Here is a 16,562-nt window from a genome sequence, read left to right on the forward strand (position 1 = left end):
TTAATTACAGAATAAAGTAGCCATGGGTGTAGGTATTGTTTCAGAGGTGGGGGATAGACCACAAAGTCACAAAAAAACATTTTAAAAACAAAGTAAATACTATTTCCCGCATTTATATCAATCTAGAAAAAAAGAGGTATGATGAAATTAGTGACTGTGGTTCCCATAATAATGGTAGTATACCAAAACAAAGAATATTTTGAAATTTTATGTAAATCTCTGTATTGTAGATACTCTAATCTACTTAAAAACACGTTCAGAGACCTGATACTTAATGGTACATAATATTGTATTTCCAATTTAACCACAAAGAATTGTGCTTTACTGCTTTATCTTTGATTGATGTTCAATCCTAGCATCTTTTTAGGAATGTAAATAAAGATATAAATCAAATTATTGTATTTTTTTAACATGGAAAACACGCAGAGCAAGTGGAAATACTTTTTAAAGCCCTGTGTAGTGTCTGCAGGTTGTCCTCCTAAAAGATGACAGTGCAGCCTTCACGTTGCCTGAGAAAGGACACCCGAGGCAAAAGTCTAAAACTACTAAGCTTGTTAAGCTTATTGATAATAATTGAAGACGACTCAGATGAGCTTTTCACATTTTTATCATCTCCTCTTCTCTCTTTCAGCCCCAAAGCTAGAGGAAATTGTCCAGAAAGATATTGGTAACAAAATCAAACTTAAACTGGTAAAGTGGGAGACATTTTGTAGCGGGGCTTCAGACTCGGGTTCATAACGTCACTCTGCTTCACCCAAGACTACATTTATGTCTTTGTATTACATGTTGAGAGTAGCAGAGTTGATTTATTGTCTTAATAAACTGGTAGTTATGTAAGTCTGAAGGGTAACCCAGTTTGGCCCACATTTGCCCCCTACTTCCTTTTTGAAAATGTGGCTGCAGAGTTTTTCCAGAGGATCTGATGTGGTCATGATCAGAGTTCCTGCTAGGAGACTTGTGACAAATGTGGGCCAATTTGGTTTTTCTTCTCCGTCTCTGGGCAAGCCATCAATCAGGTTTTTCTATGCTTCCAAACATCTGAAAAAAAAAAAAAAAAAACAACTTCAAAAACTTCTAGCAGAATAAATGTTTTATAATTCAACATTGGGCCGCGGCTATATCTCTTCCCTTTGCCTCCATGTCTTTCTTACTGCGTCTCCCATCCTCTTGTTAGTCTTACGGGATTTATTTTCTGTGTGTTTATTCTCTCTCCCTCCGTTTGTCACCAGTCTCTCTTTCACTCCATCTCTCTGCTGTTTGCTCCATTTTTCACTCTCCATCTCCTCCATTGCATCTCTCTCTCTCTCTCTCTTTCTCCCTCTCCACTTCTCTGCATCACACCAATCTCTCCTTCACTCTCGCTCTTGATTAGAAATGCAGATGAGCTGAAACCTCGCTCTCCTGGGCTTTGATTTCTACACCTCTTTAACAACAGTCTCTCCATCCAACTCTCCCTCTCTCTCTCCCTCTCTCTCTCTACCACTCTTTCTCTTTCTCTCATCTACATCTCATGTGGAGATGAGAGAAAATAAAGATCCGGTGTCGATTGGCTCTGGATCTGTCTGTGGCTTTTCTAACTTGCACTCGCTCTCTCTCGGGGTCCATTTGACCCAGTTTTCTCGTCCCTCTACGTGTGTGTGTGTGTGTGTGTGTGTATGTTCATGCCTCTCATGGATCATTTGGTAATGTGGCCTTGTCACAACTTAAACTGTTGTCGTCCTTAATTGACTCAGTGGTGTGTGCGATAAAAAGACAGCACAGTATATTCTTTATCCGGTAGGCTCACTCGTCCTCGCCACTGTACACTCCTGCTGCTTTTGAGATGGCACATTTGGTTGCTCCGAGTCGAACGTGTCACAGCTTGAGGGTTGCTCCACATAACAAAAAATTTCAGACAGAAAAATTTAGCAGCGTTTGGAGGGAAGTAAGCAGCCTGTTCTCCCCAGAGTTTACCAGAGGCGACACGTTTTCTCGTCTTCATTGTGATCGACGCTGATGTTTACAGCAGCTTCAAACCGCCAACAGTAGTTTGGTGTTTTCTCTCTTAGATTTACTTACTGATTTTCACCCAGAAATATACTCAGATCGGATGGGAGGCAGCAGATCAGATAATTAAAGCATTTTATCTTGGATTTTACATCCCCATGCACCCAAAGGTAATGCTAATGAGCTGCTGATTATGTGCCAAAGTAAATTTAAAATCAGATTTGCACCCAAAATATTTCTTGTTGATATTTGTATCCCATTTTTACCCATTTTTGTAACATTCAAGAGGTACTTGAGAGATTTTTTTCGCACTTCCATAAAGTTGGGGGTCTTGCAAGAGGCAGATTTGGAAAATAATTGTCAAAATTGAAGCAGCAGAGGCTGATATAACCTGAGTCATACTTTTAGTCCCTAGTATGGGTCTAGTTCCAAAAATACTAGATCCTACAATTCCCATAATGCAACTCAAAATCATCTTTTCTCAGACCCCAAACTCTGCGTATACAACACCTTAACCAACCTGTTGGAGTCTCTATTGGAGTGACAAGTTCATGATCCCTCACTGGCTTCCCACCCATCCAGTACCCTCTGGAAAATGGTTTCTCTCTCATTATCCTTATAAGATACTTTGAATAATACATTTTCACCATGGACCAATGATTGATTTAGCTAGGCTAGCAGCATAGCTTTAGAGATGACAATGTTGGTTTGGTCTGTTGGTCCACCTCTTAGATCCAGTCTGAAATATCTTGACAATTATTGGATGGATTGCCATGAAATTTTATACAGACATTCATGGTCCCCAGAGGATGAATCCTAATGACTTTGGTGACCCCCTGAATTTTCATCTAGCGCCACCAGCAGGTCAAAGTTTTCACTTATCCATCGAAATATCGCAACATCTACAACATGGATTGACTGTCATGGCAGCCCAGTTTGACTAGTCTCAGTCAGTATGTAGCTACAACAGCCAGGTTTTGTCATTTTTGATTGTTTATGTATCATCTTACACCTATTTTACTGTTGTAAATTCACAGCATGACCCTTTTTTTGATATTTCCAAGCACACAGATCAGCTCTGACAAAACACTCAACAGTCTTACTTGTTGAGGTATGCATATAGTATGTGTCATATAGATATGTGCTGATGGACGTCTTCAAACCTGTTCTGTGTCTTTGAACACACTGAGGCTGTGAGTGGCGGAGCAGAGCAGTCGGCCCCGGGTGAGATCTCACTGACAGTGTCGATGTGGCCAAGTCACTCATCACCAGCAGCAGGAGGTTCAGTTCAATTAACTTCCAACTTTGCAGCACGGAGAGGTGAAACAGACGCTCTGCTTCCTCACACCAACTCTCATTTCTTCTCTCTCCCACAGGGGCTATACTGCACTTTTCCACTCTGGCTGTGATTGGTTCACTCGTTACCCACAGTTAAGTCCCCTCAGCCCTTTAGCTTAGCCATTTTATTTCGGAAGGAATTTAAACTGCGTATTTTCGAGCGTGTGAATGTAAAGCTTACAATTTCATAAGAGGTCTGAGTCCAGCAATTTCCAGAGAAACACACAAACAATGAAAATGCTGCACTGCATGTTGGAAAGATATCATGTTTCTGTTGCGCAGGCCAGAGTTCATAGCTTCAACACTTATCTGTTATTGCTTTTACAATAATCCTGCTCTGGGCCCCCAAAAACTCTAGGGCCTGGAAAGCAAATACCGTTTATTAAAACCAACAGAAACAGAAAAAATTGCCCAGGACTTGAATGAATTGTGGCATGCAAACAGCAGAAAACAGTATTTCCACATTGGATATTCTGCACACCAGTTTTGGAAATTAACATTTAATGCGTTAGTTGACATCACAAGTCCTTGTAGTTGACAGTGTCGGGTGAAATGCGAAGGTCGTACGTGATGACGAGCAACAAGATTGGATTACATTTCACTTTGTACCTACAGCACTCTGAAAACCTCCAGGCTCAGTTTTTTTTTTTTTAATCGAGGCAGCAGCAGTCAAATATTGGACTGGGAGAGAGTGTGAACTGTGTTAACTGACCCCCCAGAGTAAATGTTAGTGTGTGTGTGTGTGTGTGTGTGAGTGAGCATGGTCCCAGGAATGCAGCGATGACTCGTCAACACCTTCCCCTCACTATGGAAACTATGTCAACACATGGGTGGGGGATGGAGCGAGAGAGAGAGTGTATATAAGAGATGGGGGGTGGCAGTGTGTGTGATTTATTATTAGGTAGAAGATATTTGACCTTACTTCTCCATAAATCTCTCTTGTGCTTTCGCTCTCTCTCTCAAACACACACACACACACACACACACAGCTGATATGAACTTCAGAGCAGTTAGATCATTTTCAGAGTCACTTTCATCTTCTGTAGACTTTCACTCAGTTGATTTATAAAACATTCAAAAAGACACATTTAGAGAGTAGCACACACTCAGAGACAGGCAGCTAGAAGAGAAAAGGGGTTAGACGGATATACAGGACCAGGATTGTCCTTTTATTTTAAATGAGATCCACCTCTGATATGTTGCAGCTTTATTGTTTATTTATTGTAGGATGGACCAGTAGATACCACACTGGTTGTCTATAGGAAAACCTTGAATTGATTCTAATAAAACATTGATGAGATTCCACACAATGTCAGTTTGAGGAACGTTTCAGTGTCTTGTTGTGTTTCAGAGCCTCTCCTGTTCATTTTGGACAAAAACTTGAAGCAGTAGGAAACTGCTAGCCTAAATACAGCTTCCAACAACCACAAAGCTTTCTTATTTTGCACCTGCTAGCAGGCAATTAACCGATGCTTCCAGGGGTCAAGGAGTTTGTTCAGAGTAAGAGCAGTACTCAAACTCAGCAATCCCAGAGAGAGACTTTTTAGTTGCTGCTCCACAATGTCACAAAGCGTGAAGTGAGACTGTCCTCACCAGGATACAAGGGACCTCTTGTGGTCGTCTAAATAATGACTTGTCTCTGAGGCACAAAGGCAGAGGTAGCAAATTAAAGTGAATTAAAAGGCTTGTGGGGTCAAAGTAAGTGAAAGCAAATCTTAGCTTCAAGCTCTTCTTTGGTAAACTTTGGCATGTAAACTTGTGTGCTATTGATTAATAGCAAGCCGTCATGACCTTTACGGGAACAGAGAGTCCAAAACAGAAGAAGCTGTCATTGCTTGTTAGTTGTGTTGAACCATCACTTTTGTTTAAATTTCTTACATCTGACGCAGTATGAAGATGAATGGTTTGAAGACCTTTATGAGACCATGTGACCTAATTAGCCCCAAGCTTCTAAAACCACATATTTTCTAAAGTTGCGTAAATGAATTTTCGCATCACTTTCTGGTGTAACCGCTGGTCAGGAGGTCTGGATAGATGCTTGGATCAACAAAACATGAGACCACTGTTTACATCCTGTCTCCTTACCACAATAACACCATGACTACAGTTGTTTCTGTAACTTTTACTGAGTGTTTTCATTTGTTCAACCCCAACCAAACCTGAAGCATAGGGGTGGCAGATCAGAAATCAGACATATGAATCATTTTTGTAACAGTAAAGTTTTGAAACACACTGACAAACAATATTTCCTGGCTGAAATAGGTGTCAGATCAGAAAATGCTCAGATGAGTAGTTTTGGAAGGCGACAAACGACATACATGAGTTATTCTCAAATATCAACCTTCCTCCTAGAACTACCTGGGTTGAATCCTCACAGAGCTACAGAACACCCTCACCTTTGCAGTCGTGCCATCCTGCACACAGCCTGAACCTCCTGCATGACTTGTCCTTGTATGGTGCTGTGTCTTCAGCATGGCACAGCTCCAGCTCTTCACCAGGCACACGGCCTCATAATGCATACACATTCAAGTATACACAAATAACTGGAACTGTAAATATGACTCCACATTGTCTCTCTCTCTCTCTCTGTCTCTCTCTCAATGTGGCGTGATGCCAGCTAATATCTCGCTGAAAGACCAGGCGGCAGCAACTGCTGCGCTCTGATGCTACAAACACTGTTTACCTCAGCCTGCCAGATGGTAAAAGTCAGGGTTTGATGACTGCTTTACCACAAGGAAAAGGGAGGAAACCACCTGAGGCCAAGGACCACTAAAAGAGTCTTGTAACAAATATTAATTAGATGTATTGTTTAAAAAGTTGTGTCATCTAAACATTTCATTCACATCTTACTGCTCTCTGAGCCTTTGATATCCTTTTTCTGAACTTCTGGGGCTCTGTTTTAAATATATTAGTGAATTATTATTATCAATGTTTTGAAATGTAATCAGCATTTTGGTGTAACTGGTTGATTTTGTGCTAATTTGAACTTTTTTTTTGATTGGACTCGATTTACACCTCACTCACTCGCCTGTTTGCTTTGTTGCAGAACAAATCACAACTTTTTCATGGAGTTCAGGATTGAAATGTTAATGATTATAGCTTAAATGTTGTTGTCTCCTATTGTTTTTACCTTTTAACATTAATAGACTGCAACAGATTGCAGATGACAACAAGCCTTTTGGCTAAATTTGTCACATTTACATTACAAATATGTCAATTAACGTGAATGTTTCTGTTAAATAAGTCTCATTAACACAAATAGTAACCATAGAGACAAAGTCAGCCCCTGTGGACTGTCAAAGAATTTCATGAGCTATTAAATTAGGTACAAAATAGTGATGACAAGTACTGTAGACACTCGCATGCGCACTAATCACTAACAATGTGTATTGACCTTGTTGCTGTAATTCCACATGAAAGGCTGCAGGGATCTGAGCTAATGCTCCATAAGGCAAAAAGCAAAAAGGGATAAGGGAAGTTAGTATGATTACGCCACATCAGGGTGTTTGAACTTGTGTGAGGCTGTCAAGACACCACTGCACCACTGGCATTTTCTGCAGACTTTGGCTGCTCCTCATCGGCTTCCTTAAGACGCACACTTGTCACACATGACTTCATGTTTTAAAGCAAACTTATAATGCATGACCATAACAAACCCAAAATATTGCCGGTTGTATAAATGTATAAATACACTTTTTAAAAAATTTGTACTAGTGAATAAAATTACCATAACATGATAATTAGCTCAACAAAATTAGCTTTCTACATGTCTTTCAGGCCTTTGATTGTTGGTTTCACATTTACACTCAAACTATTGTTTTTCTTTCATTCCTAGGAACAGCTATCATGCTTTTAAGATCAAGGAAGCAGAAAATAAAGGCAGAACGAGGCGAGAGACGTGAGCTGGCAGCTTGGAGGTAAACTGTGTCCATATCAGCTTACTGAGTTGTAAACTTCCTCATAAAACTCAAGTCGACCTTGTAATCCTCCGCCCCAGACATACTGTAACCTTGATCGCTGTAAAAGGCAGATTACTTAACAAACAGCACGTCTTGGCCTGGATTTACACACAATGTCAGATATTTATAGGAAATTCTCCACTTTATTAGAAGCTCTGCAGGAGATGGAGAGAGGTTGACCTACTGCAAGCAGGTCGGCATGCGGACATGAAGTCATAACATTTTTGCAAGCTTTGTACCTGTGCCCACTGACCCACACAACAGCTAATTAATGGGCATCTAACTTCCTGGAATTTAGTCTTGATGCATCAGAAATATAGTGTTTAACAGTGAAAATGCTGACTAAAATATGACTACACTACAAATATAACTTAAGCCACTATGTGTACAGTAGGATTTGTCTCTGAATTCACCATATTTGATCACTTTTTTTTGTTTGTGTACAACCTGCAAAATCACCTCAGTGTGAGTTAAGAGATTAATTCTGTATCTGAAAACACTTTGGGGTGATTTCAGCATGTTGTCTCTGGCCTAAGAGCTCTCGCAAACCTCCTAAAAATAGTGACAAACACTACTGACCAATTAAATCCATGCAAAACAGAGCCAGCACATTTGTAATTATGTATTTCAGACCATTTTCTCCATTAAAATCAAGCATCACTCCAGTAAGTCATACATATATGAAGCCGAATCCCTTAATTTTTCACCTTAAAATTCTTATTATATTATATATATTCTTTATTTACCCATTAACAATAATGGAAATAAGGTATTTATTAATGTATTTTTAAGGGGATAGTTAATGGATTGAAATTAAGATATTTTTAATTATTTGCACAATGGAAGTGGTAAATACCCCTTAGAATGGTGCGAAAAACCATGAAAATCACCCTTTAATACCTTAAAATGCCTTAATTTTCTACTTAAAGAGGTTAAATTAAGGAGCAATTAATGGTATTTTAAGTGATTCTTGTTTCATAGTGCAGTGAGTGCAGAGAGATGCAACAAATGTCTCTGGTCGGATTCGAACCACAGATGTTAAAGGTTCATAGAGGATATCTAAACTCTTATAAGCCACACAAAACATGGGACTTTGACAAGTTAGACGGCTGGTTGCTTCCCTTTTCATACCAACAGTTGATATTGGTTTCTTTTAACTATGACTATGATGTTTCCCTAAACATTTTGAGCCTAAACCTGACCTAACCAGCATCAGATCAGAAAATCGTTAAATCTTTTCAGTGGTGATTTGTAACCATTTTTGAAGGTATTGACAAATCATTTCATCCTGCTGATACTGATAGAAGTATCAGTTTAAAAAATGCTGGGTCATTCTGTAGGGCAAATACCGTTTTATAGTTAATTTGAAGGACTTGGTGTCAATATATTGGAGGTGAGAAAAGACATTTGAAAAATATAACAGCAACTTGTGTTCCCCAGGTATTCTGGATACGGGTGGCACATAAAATCAAAACTATCTGCATGACTAGACGCCACCAACAGTGAGAAAATGTTGAGTTTTTCATATTTTGGGTGAACTTACCCTTTAACTGTATTATGGCATTACATGAAACACAGTTACTATGACTGTAGTGGTGTTAAGTCGAGGGAGTGTGTCTGAATGTGGGACAACGGAGTTTGCTGCCGGTCTAAGCTCTGTGGATTAACACACAGTAAAACGTGATACGTAACCTTGTGTGACCCAGCGGACAGCGCAGCGAAGATGTGGGTCGAGTCATCTTCAAAGTGTGATGCCGTGTTTGCATGTGAACATAGCCGACGCACCATCAATCACTGCATTTCACGGTCACATAAACCCTGAGAGTGGCGGAGAGCACGGCGAACAGAAAACATGTCACACATCAAACACAATCACCAACGTTCTGTAAAATACTGCATATCATTACACGCAGCACACACACACACACACACACTTCCTGCATATGCATCACAGCACACAAGGTAAACTGTAAATATAACACACGTGCATACAGGTTCGTGCATTAAGTTAAAGCTGTATCGTCAAGGGCAGCTGCAATTTTATAGTCAACTTTCCACTTCATTTGTTTGTCTGTGGTGTAATATTTATGCTACTTTTAGCCCCAACTTGTCTCAAATATTATCATCACGTTGAGGTCACAGGTGCAGAAGCCAAGATGTTTATATTATTGTAGTTTGGACCCTGAAGAATGAATGCTATTTTAGTTGACAACAGTTGGCTAAAGTTTTTTTATGGGTGACCCTTTGGTGACCCAGTCCAAATCTCCCAAATCCCACAGGTGTGTTTGCTCTACAGAGCAGCTCCTTGAGAGGTCAACAAAGTCAAAGCAGCTTTGTTAATGTGTGTTTCAAAGTTAGAGGTTGAAGCCCGATCCCTTTAATTTACTTTACTGGTATACAACAAACCCAGATGGCAACAATTCCATTTATATTATCTGGTACAAAAATAGCAAATGATATCAGTAAAATCAGTTCTCTGCAGTGTAATCCAGTCAGCTGTTGGTCAAAGGAGTGCAATGCAATGGAATTAATATGCAAAACATGCTGCACACTCTCACACTTGCAAAAAATGTTACCAAAAAGTTTTAAGTTGAGAATGTTACCTGCAGCCACACCCTATTAAATTTATCACATTTTCTATCACTTTTCTTTTTCTGCAAAGAAAAAAAAAAGACATTAAAACAATTACATTCTCCAATGAATAGGAAGGAAAAACTTCCTTCCTCCGCTCCAGTTTACATCTCAAAGCACAATGTACCACCGTACACATAGAGTGTCAGATCCCATCATTATCATGCTGACCCGTCATTATTATGGCTGTTATGATGCTCTGTGGATGCTCATATGCAGCCTGAGGACAACTTACATTAACCTCTTTTCCACCAAGAGACACAGGCGGCCACTGAGAGTTTGACCCAGTCCTGCTTCCTCACATAATGAAGAGAACAGGTCAAAAGTAGGTGCCAGGGCACCGCCCTCTTGGACAATCATCTTCCTATTGTCTATTCTTAGAATAAATAATTATCCAAAAAATTTGAGAAAGGAATTGTAGATGAAAAAATCTCCTATTGCAAGTTACACATGCATGCTGCTGCAAATTTTCCTTCTTTGTTTAATTTCTACTGAATACTTCTAATGTCAATGCAGCCTGCAGTCCATTGGTGTGGCAGCTAAGCTAATGGTTAACTCAGTCTTTGCACGCTGCAACGTACAGCAAATTCAACCAATCAGCATCTTCAAGTGGAGTAAGAGAAGGGCAAGAGGTGAAAGGGTGAATCAAGATGCTTTTTAGGCTGCAAATTTTCCTTTGGTACATGATGAAAAGTCACCAAAGTCAGAAGAATTCCTCCTCTGAGGACCATGAATGTCTTTACAAAAATAAATGACAGTCCAATATCTAGTATCTCAACAAAAATCCAATATTTATCCAACATATCAAATATTTGATACGTCACATACTGACATATATCCCCAGAGGCCTGCCGTTAGCGTGGCTAATAATACATGAAATCCCATTAAATCAACATCTGAGACATGACAGCTCAGTGATGAAAGCTCAGTTTGTACTTTACAGTCTTCCTCTGCTAAAATCACTCAAAAAAAAGCAGGTTGAGAGGTCATAAGTATTAAATAAACATTTTTTTTCTCCTGTGCACAATTTATCATGAGAATACAAGAACTCTCCAGTCAACAATATGTAATATGTACTGTAGTAGCTGAGTGTATACCGTACATTTCCCTAAAATAACGTATGTGATGGGTATTATGCTCCACAATATTACAGCTCATTTCAATAGCAATGTAATACTGTTAAAATGTTTCTTGTTAACTTGAAAAAGCTCAACTTAAAAATATATAATTTTTAAACATCTAACTGACTACATGAATTGAATCTTTGATGCAGAAATCCCTCTGTGCTGTATAACATTGTGTGCTGGTTTGTTGGCTGCAAGTGATCAAATGCAGCATCTTGGAGAATTGACATGGATAGATTTTTCCTTTTGGGTTCCCCACAACAGAATAAAAGTCAAACTGTGCCTCAGGGTTATAAGATACGCCGACCTCCTTTCTCTCACTAACGTACATGCGCTCTCTGTGACTGTGCTGCTTGAACTCCTCCTGTTCTCCTGGGTCATACCCCAACATTGGACCGATACTGCCTACAGCTACATTTCAAATGAAAGAACATTTTCATTTTCTCAGTGCACGTCCAACTGCAGGTCTTCATTCATTCCTGCCCACAGACCTGCTGTGTTTTACACTTCAGCCATGATTAGAGGACTGTTCTTTTTTATTTTTATTTCTGTTGATTGTTGCCCCCTTTTTTAAATTATTATTATTATTAAATTGTGCATCTAAACCCCTATAATATTAATCATTATGAGTAACCCCACCATATTGCAGTTCCTAACTTTTTCATGATCAAAGAAATATGCTGATTTGAAGGGAAATTCTGTGTTTATTCCACGCTTGGTCTAGGTCATGCTAACTTTGCACCTGCCTCCTCCGTTGTAAAAATTTGGCGAGTTTCATTAGCTGGCAAGTTGCCCCAGAAGTAGACTCCTATGCAGTTATCTACAAGTTAAGCCAGGAGATATTTTCCGTGTTTACTTCAGTCGACTTGAAGACAAGTGTATGAAATTATTTATGATAAATTGAAGTTTCGCCTTTTGTCTTGATATACGTTGTTTTGCCAGAGTCGGGTTTCCTAAATCTCTACAATGGAGGTGACAAGTGCAACAAAGTAAGCATGATGAATAGTTTGATTGGCGACAATTATAAGAATAAGGTTGAAAAGTGTCAGATTTTTTTTTTGTTATATCTGTAAATCACCTTAGAACAACCTGTACAGCTGCCTTGATCCCATCCACACTTGTCACCATTTTTGCACATTTTTCCACACATTTTTCTTCAGCTCGGGCACAGGAGGATGACATCTCCGCTTTCAATGTCACTTTCAAAGCTCTGATTGGCTCAGACTATGGGAAACAGCTGTCAGTGAACAACAGAGCCATTTGAAAAAATCAGAGATGTGGGAAACGATTCAGAAATCTGCAACCAGGTTGGTTTTCAATCAAAAATGTGATGTTTATTGGTTGAAATTGAATGGTACAGCATGAAATAATCATTTACAGGAAATAAAAGTAATACAATTTTGACATAAAACACAAGACAATTAAATATCTAATCACATAATATGTCTCTGTGAGACCTGAAGTGGCAGATGATGCAGGAGTGGTGCCTGCTGTAACCCACTGCAGCATCCTTCCATTATCACGGCCCTGACACCTTATGATTACTGACAGCACAATGTGAGACTTTTTTTTTTTGACTGTCTTCTAAATAAATTGAACACCATGTTCACCAAGCACTGAGGGCAAAGCAAGTCATGTCATGATGCGTATTCCCTCTCTGTGATCAGGTCCTGCAGGTGTGTGGATGAAGACGATAGATGTTACTGAAGGTCTTGGGAGTATTTTCCAAACTGGGGAAGGAGGTGAGTTTGAAATTTGTCCTTAGTTCCCTACTTTCTGTTGTTACAATATTAGCTGCTGTCAATTCAAAATCTTCATGTGGGTTATAATAGGAAGAGGCAGATACACTTCTAATCCTGTTTCAACCAGCTGTGTATTTACAGCAACAGCCAAGGGCAATAACAGCACATACACTCAAATGGAAGCTGCCCAGTATAACCAGTCTCAGCTGGAGGTTTGCTACAATTTTACCAATCGCCAAAATGACCAGAGGACATGTTCTAAACATAACGTAACTTAAGCGATGTTCTTAAACGTGGATGCTTCACCCGAAACTCCCAGCAGCTGCAGCATTTCACTGGTTATGAATCATTCAGATGCCGAATGCTGGTTTAATGTCTCCCAGGCGTATGAATCACTAAAAGGTATTTCCTGCGGGTGCTGCACTTAACTGTTCATCCACGTTCAAATACATTATGATACATGTGCACTACATTATAATGCAAATCTGTAGGAAGTGGTGGAGGAAGTATTAGCATCCTTTAGAAAAACCACAATATGCTTTCAGAATGTGATTTAAGGTGAAATACAAAAGTATTATCAGCGACATATGAATGCCCCTTCATTGCTATTATAATTTATTATATTATTAATACCAATGTGATATCATGCAAGGCAGCATTTCAATTTAATAACTACAGCTGTCAAATGAATGAATGAAGCATAAAGCAGCGGAAAATGTAAATACTTTAAGCCGTGCTTAAAGCAGCACAATGTAACTTTTGAAAGATGAAACAGCACATTCATTCTTTTACAAATGAAAAGGTGAAGACACAAGCAGTAAAACACACCCAGTTCAATACACTCAGGGGGATTGTTGCTACAGGATAAGTTCAGTCTGTCTCAATACAATTCTGACGTGCTATTATGTAAGAGGGAATTTCGTGCTAAACAGACTGTAACTTTAGAAGATGCTGGCTCTATTTAGCTAACTGAGACTGCTGAAGCCTCTAATTACCATCATGTATTTTTGCACAGATTGTGGATTTTGGCCCTCTATTTCTTACAGTGTCACGTTCCAAGAGAATATCTTCAAGGCCAGTGTAAAGAATAGGAATTGTTACAGCAACTAAGACCCATTTCCAAGTACATATTGGCACGTTAGTGTTGTATTAAGACGGACTTGAAAAAATCCAAACCTCTCCTCTCAATACAGCACTTGTTTGAATGTACTTGGTAGCTTATTATAAGTTGATTTAGCACAAATTTGTTTACAAACACACATCATGTGAGCATCATATCTATAAAAATATTAAAGCTATTAAAAACAGAATTAGACACATGGCCACAGAGCCTCAAGATTAAGTAGAAATGCTGGAGCCTCTTTAGGGCCATTACTATCTCAGTTTTTATAGTGCTTTAGTGGCACATTTTACCGAACAAATTTGCAATTAATGAAATTACCACACAGATAGACAACTTAGCAGTCCTGGGCAGTTACAAGCTTTACACGGTAGGTAACTGAGCTTTGGTAAGTGCGAGGAGAATTGATAATACATGATGAATATCTATTACAACTACTGAAACTACTACATTCATTCACATTGGGAACTTCCAATGAACTGTAGCCTTATCAGTGATGTATACTATGCATTTATAGTACTGACTGCAACTTAAACCTCGTGAAACATAAAAATCATAAACACTGAACCATCCAGCCATAGTTACTGTTTGGGAATCCAACACACCTAGTTAAACAAAGCACTTATACCTTTTAATATTCAGTACAACAAATGCAGATGTATGTGTGTAAAGTTGGGTGTAAAGTACAAATATTGACATATTTCTGAAAAGTTTTATTTATTTAAAGTTCTTGCAGTTTACAATGTGTCTTAGTCTATGTTTCTACTAATGTCTCTCATAGTGAAGAATGATGATGGTGAATGTTCCACATTAGAGCCTTTCTGTTTATAGTGAAGTCAATACGCGTATTACCAAGAAGAGACTTGACTTTGTAGGTTAAAGCTGTGGAAGAACCGATTCTGTTCATAAATAATAACTTACTTTCGCAGCAGGAACAAGAGTTAATCATGTTTGATGTGTGGACTTTACATTGTGTTTTATCTGTGTGTGCTACACTGACAGAAACGCATAAATGAATTCCTGAATTAATCCATGGATGTGAGTATCATTAGTCATACAGACCGCTGAAGCCATGGGGTTATTTAAGTCCACACACATTCAGGGTGACTGAGGTCAGGTTCTCTGCATGCAGCAGCTGACTGCTTCATCACTCAGATAGTCTGAGTGACTGTCTGAACCCAGGACTTAAAGATTAACCTCGCGCATACATACAGAGGTGCAGAGTGTCAACCAGTTTGGTCCAGTCCTTCTAAGGGTTGTCTCCAAAAAGCAGCTATTGTTGGGTTTGCTGTTGTCTCTGTAGCTTTCTGTCTGACTGTAGGCTGATCACAGAATATAAAGTGATCTTTAGAAGTCTGATTCCTGGTATGTACAGTATAAGGTGTTTTTGTATACTAACCAGTTTCAGGACCACCCCCTCATTTACATTCAGATCAAAAAGCCAAAGAGCAAATGCAAAAAGGAGGGAATACGATTTTTCTTGTTTTCTTTTTCCCTATTTTTCATAAGACTTTTTTCTATTTCATATTTTTTTTTATTCAAAACTGCCTCAATGTTTTTTTGGGGTTTTTTTTGGCCACTATCACCTTGTAAAGATATAATGGTAAACATGTTAGCAGAAGATAACCTACATCCAGCAGACACAGAGCAACATTAGTGTTCATTTGACACAATCATGTTTGTGCCAACTTAATGTGTGTTAGTCCAATTTTTCATTGTGCTTTTAGCTTTGTTTTGGACTCCACCAACTCTTGAGAGAAATATGTTGCTTTTTAGCTGCCGGTTGAAAAACAAGGTCAAAAAACAAAGCAATGTGCAGCTTTAACCTTTCCTGTTTTCCTTTTCAGGTTCTCAGTGTTCCTTTCTATTCTATTCCTATTTAATTGCCATCTTACAGAATGATATAAATGTGCAATTTCAATATCAAAATCCCTTCTCTGATTTCTTTGAAACAATTAATGATGCCCTGAATATCCCACATTGTGGAGTGAAAAATAATGTATTTACTATTTTATGTTAATGTTCCATTCTGTCTATTAATTTTCCTCCTGGGTGAAATTATCCTGCATATATTTGAGTTATGGGGTCATTAAAAAACTTGTTTCTACTAGAGAATTTGTTTCCAGCAGTGTCACAGGAGGAGCGAGCAGATCAGCCTTGCAGTGTAGAATTGTTATTGATTCGGAATAGGAATGAGCTTTTTTTTTTTATTTGCTCACAAAGGTTTTCATTTATAATTAAATTTCCGCAGTGTGTTTTGAAGTGTTGAAGCCCATGTAACCACCTATTTGTAGTTTGGAGCTGTAAATAGTTTTTTAAAGGCTAGGAAAAGATCATGGTCATAGTTACAATAAACCAATGAACCAGTGAAAGAGGGTGGAAACCACAGTCTCCAGTGTGGTCAGACACTTTTTATGCCCAACCAATTCGCCCTGACAGTGTTGAACTACTTTCCCCTTTTCTTCTGGAAGAGGACAGTCATCATTCACACAACTGTAAAAATTGTAAATGCTTGCCGTTGAATCACCAGATCCTTAAAGGACTTGGTGCCACAGGCTCTGTACACTGTTTGCATCTTACCTGAAGAGTAGCTCCTTCCAGGTGACATGGAAATGATTGCTGTCTGAACCACGCTGCAAGGAAACAGAGGTTCCACAAGGCT

This window comes from Thunnus thynnus, chromosome 24 (assembly GCF_963924715.1).
Source record: "Thunnus thynnus chromosome 24, fThuThy2.1, whole genome shotgun sequence".
In the NCBI taxonomy this organism is placed as follows: Eukaryota; Metazoa; Chordata; class Actinopteri; order Scombriformes; family Scombridae; genus Thunnus; species Thunnus thynnus.